This window comes from Marmota flaviventris, chromosome 15, assembly GCF_047511675.1.
Source record: "Marmota flaviventris isolate mMarFla1 chromosome 15, mMarFla1.hap1, whole genome shotgun sequence".
Taxonomy (NCBI): Eukaryota; Metazoa; Chordata; class Mammalia; order Rodentia; family Sciuridae; genus Marmota; species Marmota flaviventris.
Genome location: NC_092512.1, coordinates 78557016 through 78575895, shown reverse-complemented (window position 1 = coordinate 78575895; position 18880 = coordinate 78557016). Strand labels below are relative to the sequence as shown.

Sequence of the window (18880 nt, the reverse complement as noted above, 5' to 3'; positions counted from 1 at the left end):
AAGACCACCAGAGACCCAAGATCGATGCAAGCAGCAAAGAGGTGTTTATTGCGAGCTAGCTCGGTCCTCAGCACGCACACTGAGAGGCCCCGAGCCCAGGGTTTGCAGCATTTTTGTACATTTTTTGGAGAGGGCAGGGACTTCACATACATCATAGAATCCCTTAGCAAATCATCACACACCTCGGGAAAATCAAATAACAACTCTAAAACATGATTGGCACATTCACTGGCGGGAACAAGTTGGGTAGGGGTGATTGGTCAGTGCAAAAGGGGTATTCGTTTGAACTGATTGGTTTAAGCCACGAGGGGTGTACATGCTGAACTACATGGTTTCCCAATATGTTATCAACCACCATAAACTACTGGGAGGGTCATCTGGCATCCCAGGTATTTCCCTGTCTCATGCTGATTGGTGGCTGCTAGGGGACTGCTATGGATCCCCACCTAGCCTGACTGAGTCAGGGACACCAGGCGCAGCAGATCTCTCCTGTAGATAAACAACTTAGCAGGGTGGGAATGTGCCTAGGAGTGCTCCATGGGTTTTTCCAAGGACAAAGGCCATGTCCCTTCCTTGGACAGCTTTGCTCTGAGATAGAGGCTGGTTTTTCAGATTCTAGTATTTAAAATGCTTTCCAATCTCCAAATCTTTTTGAATGTGAGAAGAGGAACTTTATTGTATTGAAATGATAATTCTCAGCAACCTCCCACTCTCAGAATCAGAGTTCCAAGTTGAGCTCAGGAATTTTAATTTGCAACATCTGCCTCAGGAAAGTCTGATGTAGGTTTTCAGGTAGCACATTGATAGTTAGAGTCATTCTTACTTACCTGTTAGAAGCATTCTATGCAGGTCACAGTTACCTGATGTTCCACCTGACTCAGATATTTATTTATAGTGATACCTGGAAAGGTTATCATTTCCATTTTCAAGTTATAACAGAGGGAACACTCATTCTATTTTTTGAAACAAAGCATTGCCTGATTCTAGAGTCAGAAATAAAGCCAATTAAGATCTTTATAAAAAATTAAAAATTGGGGCTGGGTTTGCGGCTCAGTGGTAGAGTGCCAGGCAAGCATGGGCGAGGCACTGGGTTCGATCCTCAGCACCACATAAAATAAATAAAATAAAGGTATGAGTCCATCTACAACTAAAAATAAAATTTAAAAAAATTAAAAATTTGTGCTAGGCCTGGGAATGTAGCTGTGATAGAGTACTGCCTGGTATGCAAAGGAATCTGGATTTAATCCCAAGCACCCAAATGAATAAATGTATATTAGCACATGTGTCTTGGTTAACAGAAATCAAATTTTGCTACAAGATGTCACAGAATCAATATTCCCTTGTCCCATCCTCCTTTATTCTCTGGCCCACTCTCCCGAGGAGGCAACACCAGGTTTGATCATTCCTTTACAAATTCTTGTGGTGTTCCTTTTCTTCCTCTAAAACTATATTAACTCCTTAATATGGTGTGGATGTGAGTCAACCAGGACAAATTCATGTTGAAATTTAACTTTTTAGTGCAATGGTATGAAGAGGCAGGGCCTTTAAGAGATGTCCAGGACTCTCCCCCCATGAAAGGGGTTAATGTAATTGCTGTGAGATTGAGTTATATTAAGAGCAGTTTGTCATCAAACTTTTGATTCCTTTTTTATCCTCTCTCTTTTGCCCTTCCACTTCTTTTCAAGCATATCATGATACAGCAGAAGACCCTCACCAAATACAGCCTCCTGGTCTTGAATTTCCCAGTCTCTAGTGGCATGAGCTAAATGAACCTATTTGTTTTTATAAATTACCCAGTCTCAGGCATCTCTTACACAACATAAAATGGACTAAGCCATGGCTGTTTAATATCATCATTAGACATTGCCACCCTTTTCCAGGGATGGGTACAAAGACTGTTCACTTAGTCCTTGTTGCTGTTCTCCTATTTTTTTTTATTCTATTAAATTTATTTCTTCTAAGATATCAATATCTTCCTATCTTTAAGAAAAATCTGTGTATGCCTACATTTCCTATTCCACCCTCTCTCCACCTCTTTTCCCCTTCCCACTTTCCAATCTCTGTAAACTATTAAGGTTAATGTCATTTTTATTATTATAATAAAATTATAATTAAATTAGAAGGGTTCTTCAACCGGGGACTTTATAAATATAGATAATAAAATGGATTTAATGAGAAGAATTACTTTGGGATAGGTTTAGTGTCGTTTGTAATTCAAGTATGCCTGACTTCGTGCAAAAAAAGTCTTTTCTGTTTTCCATCTTTCTTCATTTAAAATGGAAACGCTTAGCCAGCTACCTATCTGTTGTGGATTTTCATTCTTCTCTCATGTAGGTTCTGTTGGCCCTTTTCTTGCTTTTTTTTTTTTTTCTGCTACTTCCTCATTGCAGAACCTCAAGTGCTTACTGAACAGTTCTCAGTCTGTACCTCTAATGACTCCAGATTTCAATTTCTATTAATAGATTCTATTTGATCTGTAAGAATGTCTTGCTTCCACAGAAGGGTGCCTACAATACCTGATTTTGATCTTATGTGATCCAGAAAGACTTCTTTCTCTAATTACGTAAATATGTTCTCCTGTGTTTTAATAGTTATCATTCTAGTAGATACACAGCATGACACATGCTATGCAGTTACCTTTTACTACCCCTTTTCACTCTCCCTTGCACATGCCCCTGTTTTATTTTCTTCATAGCTCTTGTCACTATGTGAATTGATGTCATGAATGCATTTCTGACTCTTGCTTCACTAGAATGTGAGCTCTGTGTGGGCAGCCGCTTTGTTCCGCTCTTTTTCTCTCTCCTCCCTCCCCTCTCCCCCCTCTTTCTCTCATATTCTAAGATCCAAAGCAGTGACCCATGTGGAGTAGTTTCATCAGGATTGCAAGATGTGGAACAGAGCCTCCCTTTTCCTGGTACAGCACCTGGCTATGTTTCCCAGCAGCCTCCATGAAGTTGGACTAACTGTTCATCAAAGAAATGGAACAGTGGTAACTTGGGCACTTCTGGCCCAAGGCCTTAGCCCAGGGTTTCAAGTTTTTCTTCACTTTTCTTCCATGATGACTCAGCTTCCAAGAGGCAGATGTCTATAATGTCCTAGGGGAAGGGACACAGTGCCTTTTGAATAGCGTGGAATCAAGCTGTGTTATGCTTGAATTCGGGACCCCCAAAAGACCAACCAGAGACCAAGATCTATGTAAGCAGCAAAGAGGTGTTTATTGTGAGCTAGCTCGGTCCTCCACGTGCACACACAGCAACTGGTGACGCTGAGAGACCCGGAGACGAGGGTTTGCAGCAGTTTTATACACTCTTTGGAGAAAGCAGGGACTTCACATACATCATAGCATCTCTTAGCAAATCATCACAAACCACGGGAAAATCATAAAACATGATTAGCACATTCACTGGCGGGAACTAGTTGGGTATGAGTGATTGATTACTACAAGAGGGGGATTCATTTGAACTGATTGGTTTAAGCCAAGAGGGGTGTACCTGCTGAACTACAAGGTTTCCCAATACTTTATCAACCACCATAAACTACTGGGAGGGTCATCTGGACTGCTATGGATCCCCACCTAGCCTGACTGAGTCAGGGACACCTGGCACAGCAGATCTCTCCAGTTATTTGTAGATAAACAACTTAGCAAAGTGGGAATGTGCCTAGGAGTGCTCTGTGGGTCTTTCCAAGGACAAAGGTCATGTTCCTTCCTTGGATAGGCTTTGCTCTGAGGTAGAGGCTGGTTTTTCAAATTCTTGGTGGGATGGCCAAAACTGGCTGAAGGGGGAAGGGTGGGATGGAGCAGCCAAGGACACATTAACAACCCTATAGCTTTCTATAGGGAGGGGCAATTCCTGGGACAGGTTACCTTAGCAACAGGTTGGAGTTTCTTGATAAGGGTGGAGGAGGGGCTCTGAAGGAATTAACATTTCAATCCCCCAGGGGACCATCTTCCACCAGACTCACTCAAAATTGGCCTTCTTGATCTGACCTGACTGGATTTATCTATCTATACTAACAGTCTAAATTTGTCTTTGAAAAACCAGCCTCTATCTCAGAGCAAAACCTGTCCAAGGAAGGGACATGGCCTTTGTCCTTGGAAAGACCCACAGAGCACTCTTAAGCACATTCCCACCCTGCTAAGTTGTTTATCTACAAATAACCGGAGAGATCTGCTGCGCCAGGTGTCCCTGACTCAGTCATGCTAGGTGGGGATCCATAGCAGTCCCCTAGCAGCCACCAATCAGCATGAGACAGGGAAATACCTGGGATGCCAGATGACCCTCCCAGTAGTTTATGGTGTTGGGAAACCATGTAGTTCTGTACGTACACCCCTCTTGGCTTAAACCAATCAGTTCAAATAAATACCCCTTTTGTACTGACCAATCACCCCTACCCAACTTGTTCCCGCCAGTGAATGTGCTAATCATGTTTTAGAGTTGTTATTTGATTTTCCCGCGGTGTGTGATGATTTGCTAAAAGAGGCTATGATGTATGTGAAGTCCCTGCCATCTCTAAAGAATGTATAAAACTGCTGCAAACCCTGGGCTCGGGACCTCTCAGCATCACCAGTTGTTGTGTGTGTGTGCGCGGAGGACCGAGCTAGCTCGCAATAAACACCTCTTTGCTGCTTACATTGATCTTGGGTCTCTGGTGGTCTTTGGGGGTCCCGAATTCGAGCATAACATCTTCAATGTCAGTCAACTGTGGTATGTACTAGTTAACACATGAAATTGTAATAGTTGTTGAAAGGAAAGTGACCACAACACTCGGAGCAACCAAAAGATCTTTATTGCAGCAGTGCAACAAAGAGAAAGGAAAGAAGGAAAGAGAGAGAGAGAGGAAGCGCACACAGGAGAGAGACAGAGAAAGCAAGAGAGAGAGAGCAAGAGAGAAAGAGCAAGAGAGAGAGGGAGAGAGAGGGGGCCTGGCAGGAGGGAGTTTTTATAGCCCAAATCTAATGGGGCCTCTGGGTCTGCAAGCTGCCTTGTTGACCCAAGGGGGAGTTAAGTGTTCAGCCTTGAACAGGGTTGAATGTTCAGACTTGAGGTAAACAGGTGATAAAGGACCAGATAGAGGGGGGTTTGAGTGCGTGGGCTATCTTGCAGCCAACATCTGTTCAGCCTGCTCTGCACCCAACATTCCTCCCCTTTTGTTTTTCTAAGTGACACAGGGGAAAGCGTAAAGTCCTCTGGCTTCTTCCTGCTTAATGGTGGGCGGCGTTAGACCTAGAAGGGGAAGTAGAGGAATGTTCGGGGGACAGGTCTGAGAACACCAGGGCAGCCAGAAATTACACTCAGTGACTACAGACAACTACTGTGGTAGGGGTAAAGTCCATAAAAGTTCCTTGAAGCCAAAGTCCTCGATGGCATCAAACCAGTCCTAGATGGAGGAGATTCTTGGTATCAGCCACTGGTCCTGTAGCAGGGACTCTAGGAAGTATTGGAGGTGGCTTGGTTGAATCCAGTAATGTTAAGGTTGACAGCCTGATTGCAGCCAGTGGAAGGGCAATCGCCTTGACCCATAAACTGAGAGTGGGTGGTGTCATCCTGGTGTCATGTCACGTTGATGTAGAAGCAGTATCTGTGGTTTGAGATAAAAACTTGAGAGAGAATAATGATTAGTAAAAGAAGAAGAGGGTTGGCGAGAAATTTTGAGTTTGGTGGGCATGGTGGAAGTCCAGGACTGGACATTTGGAACAAGTGCCTTTTTAAGGTGGGAGACATGGTGGTACCAGGGGGAGTTTAGGTTTGATGCTTCCTTGTGGGGATACTGTAGAGCAGACAGAATAAGCAGAGTGGATGTGCTGGAGAGTAGTTCTCATTCCTAGGAAGTGAAAGAGGGGTTGTGAAAATTGGAAAAAGGGTTAGAGAGGGTTTTAGATGGGCACAGAGTCTCTGGAGCCAGATGAGTTGGTCATGAGTCGTAGGTGTCCATCTTGGGCATCAGGGCTGGTAGTCTTAAAGAAGTAGTTGATTGACCAGCTTGTTGGTGAATTTGTGTATCTGATCTTGTGCCGCAGTCTGGATGGGCACACAATCACGAGCCACCACACAGCTTGTAGATTCAAACAGCAACTCTTTATTCCCGAACTCACACCAGCCGTCTACAATCACGTTCTGGGGAAATCCAGGTTCTCTGCCCAAATCCACCTCCACTGGGCTTCTATCTCCAAAATATACTGTCTGAATCCCGTGAGAACTCAAGGGGAACTCAGGCAGCAGGATACGCCCTATTCCCAGCAGGAATAATCTTAAACCTTAAACCTGGAACCTAAACCGGGAACGCCCTAATCCGCCTTGGTCCTTGAGCAAGGTCACCTACATTCAATGTCACTGCAACATGGGGTACGCTGGCAAGGAAATTGTCATACCTACTTGGCTAATGGCTCCCAGCAATCTTGCATGAACTTCTGTCGGCAATTTAATAGACATGGTCCTATTAGGAGAAACATAGAGAGGACTAATAGGGGTCCTGTGAGGGGAGGAGCCAAGGCCATACTTAACTGAACATTCCCCATGGAGCCTGTTGGCTTAGTTCCTGTCTCCTCTTTTCTAGCTGTTCTTGTCCTTTATTACTCCCAGGAATGACTGGTTTTGGCTTAACTGGTTTTGGTAGGTGTTTAAGACCAAGTTGGTCAAAATTGACTTTGTTTTTATCTATTGTTAAGAGTCAGCTGAATTCCCATAGGAGTCGCTCGTGGGGGAACCTGAGAGCAGCTTCATAGTTCTGTTAGTGCCATTTGCGCTAGGATGGGTCCAGGTCTTGCTTGACCATGTGGCTTCCCTTGGAAGCATCAGGGATGTCTCCTGTCTCCAATGACCCTCCTATTCACAGCAAATGCACTGATTGGCTTTTCATTCTCCAGTGGTCTCATTAATCTCCCTGATCAGGAGGTTATGTGGCCCAGAGTTGCAAAGCTCTTTAGAGAAGTTCCCTGTTCCCTGGATTCAGACTGACTCAGAGGGCCAGAGACAAATATTGGTTTTCTTGGCCATTTTAATTTAACTTTAAGTCTTGATCATAAACATCCAGCAAAGTCAGTTTCACCCTAAATTAAGAGTTTTGGGCTTTAGCTGAAGTCTGGCCTACTTTGGAGTCATTCTTACATGTAGTAAGATGGGAAGCACAGCCTTATCTCAGGTAAGGCTAAGATTTATAAATCTTAGGTAAAGTGTTCTAGTATTGAAGCTGATATTTTTTTTAATATTATTTTATAAAGTTTATATATATTATTGCTTGATGTCACATGAATACTAGGTAATACAGTATATTACATTTAAATTGTACCCAGTGTATAGAACTTTATATTAATCTTATTGATAACAGGTCCAGTTATAAAACATTAAATGATATAAATAAATCTCCGATATGTTATTTTTATAAGCCTAAAATAACCATGCAACCTTTTGGAGAACACCAGCTTGATACAGTTTTTTAAAGCTTTTATCTTAATGACATATACCTGGAAAATATGAATACATTTAATATACAAAGAAGAGTAATAGCACCACAATTACTACTGATGTTTTTATATTAATCAAGTTTAGCTTTTAAAGAAATAACATATTACAATATTGCAAAATAACAGTTGTTGTTTAACCATAGTTGTATATACAGACCTTCTTTAGCACTTACTTAAACCCTCTTATTTACTTAATAGACTCTCTTATCCAGAAACACATTTTCCTTCTATTAAATCCATACCTAGAACCTTCTAATTTCTCTTTCCTATTTGTTAACTCTTTCTTTTTTTACATTTTTAAATAATCCTTGTAAATTTCTGAATTGAGGCAAATTATTTCATTTTAATAAGAGATATTTTGTTATTTGCAGTACACAATTAATCACATCTGTTGACCATTTCATGAAAACATGAACAATGTTTAAGTATATAGAATTATACTGTTGTAGGAACAGACAAGGCAAGGCACCTAAGATAGCACTGAAGAAAGGGAAATAGTTTTATTTGGTTGCAGCCGGATTTAGAGGGCACTGCTTCTGTTGTAATCAATTAATCCCCTGAACCCCAAGTTTAGGTTGTTTCAGAATTTTGTACCCAACATGTAAGGGAAGGGGCTCAGAAGTTTGCAGTCTGCAGAAGTTCACAAAAAGCAGTTTGTTTTTTTTTTTTCCCTCTGTTCTGGGCAAGTTAACCCTTTAAGGACACTTGGGAGGGGGAGAGCTTTTTTTTCCCTTTCTCTCCTCTTCCCCCCACCCTCCCCACCCCTGCCAGCTGTTATCATGGAGCCCAGTTGGTAACCTCCTTATCTTAGACATGTAGACTTCTCTGTGAAGCCCCAGCTCAAGGCCAGAGGCCTTGTTCACATATTTTGTGAAAAAACTAGTAAGGGGCTGTCTAACTTTTTGAGTGCTGATTTTTCCAGCCAGTGACCAAGTAAAACAGGGCAACAGGAAAATAGGAAGTTTATCTACATTGAACTTTTTGTGGAGATTCTTTTGTTGAAAGTCCTAAAATCAGCCATGGTGAAGATTTCTGGAGAAGGTCAGTTAAGCCTTTTCTGTGGGCCTGGGTAAGGAGGAGAAGACAGGAAGGCGGGGCTGAGAGTAGCTTGGTGGATCTGAGAATGAGGAAGGAGTGATGTAAAAGAATAGGATTTTCCCTAGCAAGGAAAACTTGAGCAGCAGAACAGGTAGAGCAGAGGGGAGGATGGGAGTGAGTATCCCAAAAAAGCCTGTAAGCGACAATTTTTAGTAACCTGTTTTCAGTGATGACAAAGCAACTTTAAAGGCCATTTTCACCAGATCTCTGATAGGGGTCCAAGGGCTTTCCTCAGCTTGTTTGAGCTTTGGGTTAGCTGGTAAGAGGACCTGGTGGCACCTGGTGTGGGCGCTGACAGGAGAAGAGAGGAGTGAGTGGGTGAAGGGATTCCTTCAGTACTTGCTACCTCAGAAAACAGGCAATGTTTTGAGGAAAGACGGTTGTTTAGGTTTTTGATCTAGTGAGTGGAGAGGAGAAGTCAGGTTGTTCAGGTGGGGGAGACAGTGGAGGGGCTGGGGCAGAAGGTTGAGGGTGAGGACCTATTTGAGCCGGGCGATAGGGTGGAGATTCATCAGTAGGGTCAAAAGTAGTGGATGAGTCCAGAGGAGGAGAAGATTGGGGATCAGTGGTTGTGGGTGTTGGTTTGCAAGCTAGAAGAATTTGCAGAGGTCTGCAAGAGGTGCAGAGAGCACAAGCAAGAAGAACGCTTTGATATAGCAGCTTTTTACCCATTTTTTCGAATGCCCACAGTAATTGTAGAGATCCCTTAGAATGGAGGGATCCAGGGACCCAAAAGGGGGGCCATCTGCTTTGGTTGTCTAAGGGATAAGTGGGCCAGGCCTGGGTGCTATATTTGATCAATTTTGGGGGTTTGATGTCTGGTGTCAAGGAGAGGGTTTTGAGGTTATCCAAGAGGCATTGTAGGGGAGAGTCTACCGGCAGAGAGGACACATTACCCATGTCGCAAAGTAGTATAAGGAGGAGGGAAGAGGACGCAAACTTGGTATAGAGGAGAAGGAAGGAGGCGCAACCGTAGTATAAGAGAGAAGGAGGAAACTGATTTATTGGCAAAAGGGGCGTCCCCGCTAGAGCCAAAAATCAGGAGTGCCTTAGTGGCAGGTTCGAGCTGCAGAGATTGATCGTCACTGAATCCTGACAGTCGAAGCTCTCGTCCTGGACGGAGCTGGAGCTGTGGGAGACCTTGCCCAAGGCTTTTCTTTTCAGGACCCCTCCTGGAGAGGCCGGAGACTCGCAGAGCCGGAAAGAGGGGAAAGAGAGAGACAGGGGAAGAGGGAGGAAGGGGAGGGTAAGGTTCTCTCTAGCAGCCGAGTCTTGAAGGTGTGAGGACTAGGATTTTAGGAGAGCCACAGAGATGGTGAAGGTCTGGGTGGACTGTGATGTTCAGTTCTCTGTTATGTGTCCCTGGAAGTTACACAGTCCTTTGAGGGAGACCTACAAAGCCTATGCTGGTAACTAACAACTGGGAAGGGAAGGGAATAATTTTGAACCCAGGAGTCTATTCTGCCCTAGGAAGGAGTCCCTGAGGGCCACCGTAGCCTTAAAGGCTGTGGTGGGGTGTTTTCCTCCCCGCAGATGGGCAAAGAGGTTTACCGGACAATCAACGGCCAAATCCTCCTGACACCACCATTGGGTTTAGGACTCCAGGAAGGGGAAACTCACCAATCGAAGGTCGGTGGTGGATGGAGTTCTGGCAGTCGAGAAAATGGGTTCAGGCCTGGGTTCAGGCCATCCGGTGAGTGGCACTTCCGAAGGAAGAGGGACCCAAAAGTGGGTTTTAACCCTCTCCCGGGTTTCGGCACCAATGAAAGGAAAGTGACCACAACACTCGGAGCAACCAAAAGATCTTTATTGCAGCAGTGCAACAAAGAGAAAGGAAAGAAGGAAAGAGAGAGAGAGAGAGAGAGAGAGAGGAAGCGCACACAGGAGAGAGACAGAGAAAGCAAGAGAGATAGCAAGAGAGAGGGAGCAAGAGAGAGAGAGCAAGAGAGAGAGGGAGAGGGGGGGGCCTGGCAGGAGGGAGTTTTTATAGCCCAAATCTAATGGGGCCTCTGGGTCTGCAAGCTGCCTTGTTGACCCAAGGGGGGGTTAAGTGTTCAGCCTTGAACAGGGTTGAATGTTCAGACTTGACACAAACAGGTGATAAAGGACCAGATAGAGGGGGGTTTGAGTGCGTGGGCTATCTTGCAGCCAACATCTGTTCAGCCTGCCCTGCAGACAACACAGTTCAGTCTGCTCTGCACCCAACAGTTGTCATTTTTCATTTTTTTAAATAGTTAAGAGTCTTAAAAAAAGGTAGTGAAAATGTAATATGTTTCACTGTTCGTAGATGCCAATCCCCCCCACCCCACACACATCTCGCATACTCCATTCTTCTACTAAATTTGGATGTAGTAAGAATTTAAGAGAAAAAAGCCACACATTGCAAGGTGCAATGATGCACACCTGTGATCTCAGTAGCTCAGGACGCTGACACAGAAGGATGGCAAGTTCAAGGCCAGCCTCAGCAACTTAGTGAGGCCGTAAGCAATTTAGTGAGACACTATCTTAAATTTTTAAAAAATAAAACAGGATTAGGAATGTGGTTCAGTGATAAATTGCCCCTGGTTTAAATTCCTAGTATCAAGAAACACACACACACACACACACACACACACACAAATTTAGGTTTTAGGGCTGCTGATATATAGCTTGAAAAACCAGCCTCAGCCTCAGAGCAAAACCTGTCCAAGGGAGTGGGCGTGACCCTTGTCTTTGGAAAGACCCACAGAGCACTCCTAGGCACATATCCACCCTGCTGAGTTGTTTATCTACAAATAACAGGAGAGATCTGCTGCCCTGGGTTTCCCGGACTCAGTCAGGCTAGGTGGGGACCCATAGCAACCCCCTAGTAGCCATCAATCAGCATGAGACCAGGAAAATACCTGGGATGCCAGATGACCCTCCCAGTAATTTATGGTGGTTGATAATATGTTGGGGAAGCCACCTAGTTTAGCAAGTACTCCCCTCGTTGCTTAAACCAATCAGTTAAAATGAATCCCCAACTTGTTCCCGCCAGTGAATGTGCTAATCATGTTTTAGAGTTGTTTTATGATTTTCCCGTGGTGTGTGATGATTTGCTAAGAGATGCTATGATGTATGTAAAGTCCCTGCCTTCCCCCAAAGAATGCATAAAACTGCTGCAAATCCTGGGCTCGGGACCTCTCAGCATCACCAGTTGTTGTGTGTGTGCATGGAGGACTGAGCTAGCTCGCAATAAACACCTCTTTGCTGCTTACATCGATCTTGGTCTCTGGTGGTCTTTTGGGGGGTCCCGAATTCAAGCATAACATAGCTCAGTAGCAGTGCATTTGTTTAGCATGCATGAAGACCAAGATTTGATTTTCTATGACAAAAAAAAAAAAGTTATTTTAAGATAAACTTTTTGCATTAGTCAGGGATCTCTAGAGAAACAGAATCAACTGGAAGTATGATTATAAAAAGGGGATTTATTAGGTTGACTTATGCAACCAGAAGCTGGATAGTCTACAGGCGGTGGCTGGAGAGCTGGAAGAATCAGTAGCTGCATGGTCAAGAGGCTGAAGCCCCAGAACTAGAGGGATTCATGGTGCTATCCTAGTCTGAGACCGAAGGCTTCTGGAAACTCCCTGGAGAATCACTGGTAGAGTTCGCTTTGGAAGAGTGAAGAAGAGAGAGTCTGATATCCTCAGATGATTGCAGCAGCAATCAAGAACCTGTTCAGGAAGAATCAAGCTTGCTTCTGCTGATTCCTTGTTCCTCCAATTTTTAATCCACGCAAGCCACCATCCTATTGAACAGTGCTGCCCACACTTGCGGGGGGGGGGGGGGTCTCCACTTCAGTTGGCTATTCCCATGCCAGTCATTCCTAGACAGAGCCTCATGCATATACTCTGAAGCCTCTTAATCACCAGCATCTCTTAATCCAATCAAGTTGACAATTCAAATTAACCATTACACTTTTCTATCCATCCAGAGTAAAAAGATGTCACAAATTTAGTCACTTGATGCCGCAGTCTGGCTGGGCACACAATCACGAGCCACCACACAGCTTGTAGATTCAAACAGCAACTCTTTATTCCCGAACTCACACCAGCCGTCTACAATCACGTTCTGGGGAAGTCCACGTTCTCTGCCCAAATCCACATCCACTGGGCTTCTATCTCCAAAATATACTGTCTGAATCCCGTGAGAACTCAAGGGGAACTCAGGCAGCAGGATACGCCCTATTCCCAGCAGGAATAATCTTAAACCTTAAACCTGGAACCTAAACTGGGAACGCCCTAAACATGACTATCTTAAACCGGGAACACCCTAATCTGCCTTGGTCCTTGAGCAAGGTCACCTACATTCAATGTCGCTGCAACATGTCAGCAACATGGGGTACGCTGGCAAGGAAATTGTCATACCTACTTGGCTAATGGCTCCCAGCAACTTGAGGCTATGTCTTCCTTAGAGGTACTTTCACATAAGCTATGTCCTGTCTTCCCTTTGTCCATTTTTGAAGGTCAATTATCTCCCATGCAGAACCATTCAGAGAAACTTTCAACATCATAATTATATTCTATCACTATAAGGTGAATTGTAGGTTCAGCACATGAAGAATAACATTTCTACTTTTATTGAAAATTAAAATTATTGTTGTTTTTTGGGCTTTGGAGATGTGGAGAGAGTCTCAGAGTCAGTATGGCATGGAGGACTGATGGCCTCCAACAGAGCGCCTGGGGCTCTACCTCCAAAGATTTGGAACTGCAGTCTCAGACAACTCCCAGAGTTACCGGGGATTAAACTCAGGGGTGCTGGATCACTGAACCACATCCCCAGCTCTATTTTTACTTTTTTAAGTTAGAGATAGGATCTCACTGAGTTACTAAGAACCTCACCATTACTAAGAACCTGCACCACTGCACCCTGTGTGACTTCTTATTCAAATGTGACAAGGAAGACTCCTTTCCATTTAATGTGTCCCAAATTTACTTCAGAGTTCCAAGGGACTCTCAGCAGAAGAATTTTTATTTTCTTAACTCTTTTTTTTTTTTTTTTTTTTGGCAGGGGTGGGTAGCGGGAATTGAACCCAAGTGCTTTACCACTGAACTACATTCCCATTTCCTTCTTTTAAAATTTATTTTATTTATTTTTAGACAGAATCTCTCAAAGTTGCTTAGGCTGGGCAAAAAAATTGTGAATCCTCCTGCCTCAGCCTCCCAAGTCACTGGGATTACAGGTATTGAAAAGCCAGCCCCTACCTCAGAGCAAAACCTGCCCAAGGGAGGGGGCGTGACCCTTGTCCTTGGAAAGACCCACAGAGCACTCCTAGGCACATACCCACCCTGCTGAGTTGTTTATCTACAAATAACAGGAGAGATCTGCTGCGCTAGGTGTCCCTGACTCAGTCAGGCTAGGTGGGGACCCATGGCAACCCCCTAGCAGCCATCAATCAGCATGAGACTGGAAAAATACCTGGGATGCCAGATGACCCTCCCAGTAGTTTATGGTGGTTGATAATATGTTGGGAAACCATGTAGTTCATCAAGTACTCCCCTTGTGGCTTAAACCAATCAGTTCAAAGGAATCCCAATTTGTTCCAGCCAGTGAATGTGCTAATCATGTTTTAGAGTTGTTTTATTATGATTTTCCCGCCATGTGTGATGATTTGCTAAGAGATGCTATGATGTATGTGCTAAGAGATGCTATGATGTATGTGGGGTCCTTGCCTTCCCCAAAGAATGTAGGAAACTGCTGCAAACCCTGGGCTCGGGGCCTCTCAGCATCACCAGTTGCTGTGTGCACGTGAAGGACCGAGCTAGCTCGCAATAAACACCTCTCTGCTGCTTACATAGATCTTGGTCTCTGGTGGTCTTTTGGGGGTCCCGAATTCAAGCATAAGTCTACCCCACTGTACTTGGCCTGACAGAAGATTTTTCCAATGTTCTTTTTATTTTCTACTTAGAATTATATCTTCTGTCCCAATTTCTTCATCTTTTACTAGTGCAATTTTTTTTTTCATTATTGATGTGTTAGTTTTTGGTGACAAAGTTCTGAGAATTTGAAGTCCAAAACTATTAGGAGAGGTAATAATAGAAATGTTTATTAATAATTTTTCCTTGGGCTGACAATAGTACTACCTCATAGGTTAATCTTAAAGATTCCATAAGTGAACACTGTTATTGCTGTTTATTGGTGACAAGTCCTCGCTTCCCCAATGCTGAAGTATAACACCAGAGAAGCATAACGAGGCAAGTTTAGAGTGGAAAGTAGAAGCTTTATTATGGACAGCAGAAAAGACTTCTGGTGGGGGGAGGGGGACCCAATAGGTGGAATCCGTGGAAGGTCTTCCCTTTTTTTATACATAAGGTCTTCTTTCACTTCCCTGCATTTCTGTCAGAGTTCCTGTCTTTTGTTCTGTTATCTCGCAGTGATAGAATGTAGGTGGGGAGACCCAAAAGGTGAGGGGCAGATGGGTCAGAGGAGTAATCTGGGCAGGAAGGGTCTGGGGCGGCTTTTGATTAGCACCTCCCTGTTTGCTCAGAGCTGCTCCTTTAACATTTCTTTAGAATGGGCTCTGGGCCTTTGGAACAGTAACATTTCAATTTCCCCAAGTGCTGCTCTGCTTTCCCGGGCTCCATTCTCAACTTGGCCTTCATTTTCAATTTTACTTGATATTGCACCTGATTTACCTAACTATACTAACTACCTATCTTTAAATCTGGCTTCAACACTACTTGTAAATCACTCAGAAAATTGCCAGGCATATGATGAGTGCCATATGTCAGTTCATTAAGTAAACTCATGGTCACTCTTCTGTAGAGGCTGCCTTGTGCCTGGGCAAGAGGAACAGCCGCCATCTTTATTGCCATTAGTAACCTCAAATTGCAATTCTACCTTTCTTAGTTGGGGAAACAAGGAGGAGGACTTTATTTTGTAACAAAAATATAACAAAGTTCCAAGCATCCTAAAGCACCAGGGCAAGATGTGAAGACCAAAGAACATCTCATGCTTTTTAGAATTCATCTCATGTTACTCATGACCATTTATCAAGGTCAGATTTGCAGAAGTGAAGAAAGCATTGTCCCTCTGCCAGCTATTACCATGGAGCCCATTTGTAACTTAAAAATGTAGACATCTCTGTGAAGCCCAGCTCAAGGCCAGAGGCTGTGTTTTCACATTTCTACAAACTACTATACTGGATACGTTTGTGAAAAACTAGTAAGGGGTGTCCAGACCTGGAGTGCTGGTATCCTCCCAGACAGTGGCCAAGTGAAACAGGGTGACAGGAAAATATGAAGTTCATCTAAATTGAACTCTTTTGCAGAGACTCTTTTGCTGACAGTCCTAAAATCAGCCATGGTGAAGATTTCTGGAGAAGCCCAGTTAATACTTTTCTGTGGAGAAAGGGGGTACCACTTCAATACCTGTATCCTTTTATGAGTATTAGAAAATGGCTCATGTCTGACAATTTCTTAAAAACAGTACCATAAATAAACATCAGATTTCATAAAACTCATGGGTTTCCCAAAAATGAAAATTACAGGAAACAAAACTGTTGAATTCTAGGAAGTTATTGTCCTTACCAAGGACAATGGCCTTTCAAATCTCAACATTCCTATTAAGTCATGTCTTTACAGATAAGCATGTGGGACACTGGGGTTATATACAGTCAATTTTGATCATGTGGATGATATTATGAAATCTCTGGCCTTTTCAAAGTGCTCAAGTTTACCAAGTTACAGCCCAGGATTCTACTTTGATCTTAGCTAAAAACAAGAAGAAATATACTAATGAAAAAAATCAGTATTTGCTTTTATAAACATTGTTTTCCTTTAAAAAAATAAAAGAATGCAATTTGTTATTTTTAATGTTATCTTCTGTCTTCCAACACAATAGAATATTTAAGAAAATTTTTTGTGAGGGTGAGTACAGGAATCAAACCCGGGGACACTTTACCACTAAGCTACATCCCTAGCCCTTTTTATTGTTTTATTTTGAGACAGAGTCTCTCAGTTGCTGTGGTCTCACTAAGTTCCTAAGGCTGACCTCAAATTTGTGATTCTTCTGAATCAGCCTTCAGAGCCACTGGGATTACAGCCCTGCACTATTGCATCCAGCTTCTTAAACAAATTTATAACTAGTAAGATGAAACCATTATTCCCTGGTTAGAATAATTAATTCACAGAAACAACAGATGGTAAGGAGTGTGCATGAAAGGTGATCTGGAGGAACCATGGTACCACACTGTGTGGGAGAGAGAAGAGAAGTTGTTACTCTTATACAAAATAAACTGAAGTTAGAAAAAGGAAAAGAAAAAAAATGTGCAGAGGAAGTGATTAGTGGCAGTTGAACAAATGAGAGATTTAAATGAAATAGCACAAGGTCTAAGAAAATGTGAAACCATAGAGTCTGAGTGATTTTATTAATGATGACATTTATAACTTAAATTTGGGATATTACATATTTAAGAAGATCCAAGGGCAAACTTACTGGTTTTGCTATAGGTGAGGGGTTCACTCTGCCTCGGTCTCTTCCCACTCCAACCCAACTTCTGCACTGCTACCACCACAACCCTTCACGTACATGCATGTATATTTTGACCATTGCTTGGAAAGCAAATTCCACCACTTTTTGGAACTGCAAAATCTAGGCAGAATTTGGCAAACCTTAGCAATTTCGCAGTGTTTCACAATAACCAACAGCCTGAAAGATTTGTAGGAATTTCAGGGCCTGTTCTGCCTCCATGATTCTATTTCTATGGTGCTATCTCTGAGTACCACCAAGATGCCCTATATAAGAAACCTCCTAGTTCCCTGATGAGTTTCCATAAGAACATAAATAAATGACCTACTCATACATACAATGTGTCTGGCCAGGATGTGCTAAATCACTGGCCATCCTTGGTTCTTTCCAGGGGAGAAGCTACACTGTGTACACTATATACAATGGTTCTTTTCTCTCTTTTCTCTGTCCTCATATCCTTCCCTCAGTCCCTTCCCATGGGCATGTTCCGGGAATTGTCTTAACTGCCACAGGAATTTCAGGCTTTGAGTGTAGCATAGAAACTTTACAATACCTGGTCCTTTATATTTTAACTCAGGCTTTGCAGCTTAGAAGCTTTACAATGCTTGGTCTTTTACATTTTAACTTCAGTTTCTTTTATCCTTTCAATGGATACTTTCTCATTGTCCCTTGGAATTTTCTCTCTGTCCTGTTCTGTGGCCCAGGAAGTCTGGGATCTGCATTAGCACAATTCTCTCATCTTAGGTTTCCAGTTAGGTTCGTCCCATGGGAGAAAGCAAGACATGACAGGAAACTGAGAGAAGGCAAGGTCTAGGTTTGAGTACCTCTGCTACTTTGGGACCAGGTCCCGAGAATTGGCAGTGTCCTTTCTGGTTGCCCTCAGTGGGTTTTGGTCATTCTTCCATTGCTTGTCAGGTCTCTCAATGGCCAAATCTCCTGGGGGATGGCATTATTTCTAGTAGGTGTATTTAATCACTGATCCATCCTTGTAAATAATCTGGTAATGCTCCTTATATTATCCAACTTGGGGTTGGGGGTATAGAGCATTTAACTGGCCTGGGTTTGAGCCCTGAAAAAATATTATCTGACTTGAATGAGCCAAGACCTAACTTCTGTGAAGGATTCTGGTGCCTATTATTGTGATAGTTGTGATTTCTCCACTTTCTAACACTAGAGTATGATGTCCTTTTGTTTGTATTTGCACCAAATATCCAACCTTTCCTTGAACTTAATAGTGCTGTACCTTCATGCCTTTACACATGTTGATTCCCCTCCAGCAATATGATGCCCCTTTCTACTTTTCCACTAGCACCAAAATCTTTATCTTCAAAGTTCTCTTAAAAGTCATTGTTTGGGAAGACTTCACTCTTTACCACCTCCCCCAAAGGATTTGGACTTTGTGCCTCCTTGTGGTAATTTTTTTGTGGCATGTCTATCTCCCCACTCCCTAACAATTATGTCTTTATTCATTCATTCACCCAAACAAATATTTATTGATTATTGTCTAGGTTCCAGACACTATTTTAAATCCATGGGAACACCGCATCCATAAAACAAAATCTCTGTCCTCAATGGAGTTCATATTCTAGTTGGCGAGATTAACAGTAAATCAGTGGACAAATAGGTTTATGATGTTTTCAGAAGGGATAAGTATTATGGAGAGACACGAAGCAAGCAGGCTGAGATGACCCACGTAGGAACCAGAAGTCTCCAAATGTGGAAAATTGTTACCAGGTCTCAGGAGATAGCTTTTGGGCAGAGCATGGAGCAGGGATAACATCTAAGTGTAAATCTTTTAGCTAAGGAAACAGCAACGCAAGAGTCCTGAAGGAG

General features: G+C 43.1%; 1 long non-coding RNA gene across 1 annotated transcript; it reads right to left on the bottom strand.

The window, feature by feature from the left end:
• Window positions 1-4766: 4766 nt before the first annotated feature.
• LOC139702097 (uncharacterized) lies at window positions 4767-10736 on the bottom strand. Its single transcript, XR_011704696.1, has 3 exons — window positions 10181-10736; window positions 6371-6435; window positions 4767-5599 (listed from the first exon to the last, which is right to left on the bottom strand). It is a non-coding gene; the product is annotated as an uncharacterized lncRNA (long non-coding RNA).
• Between the last annotated feature and the right edge of the window lie 8144 nt (window positions 10737-18880).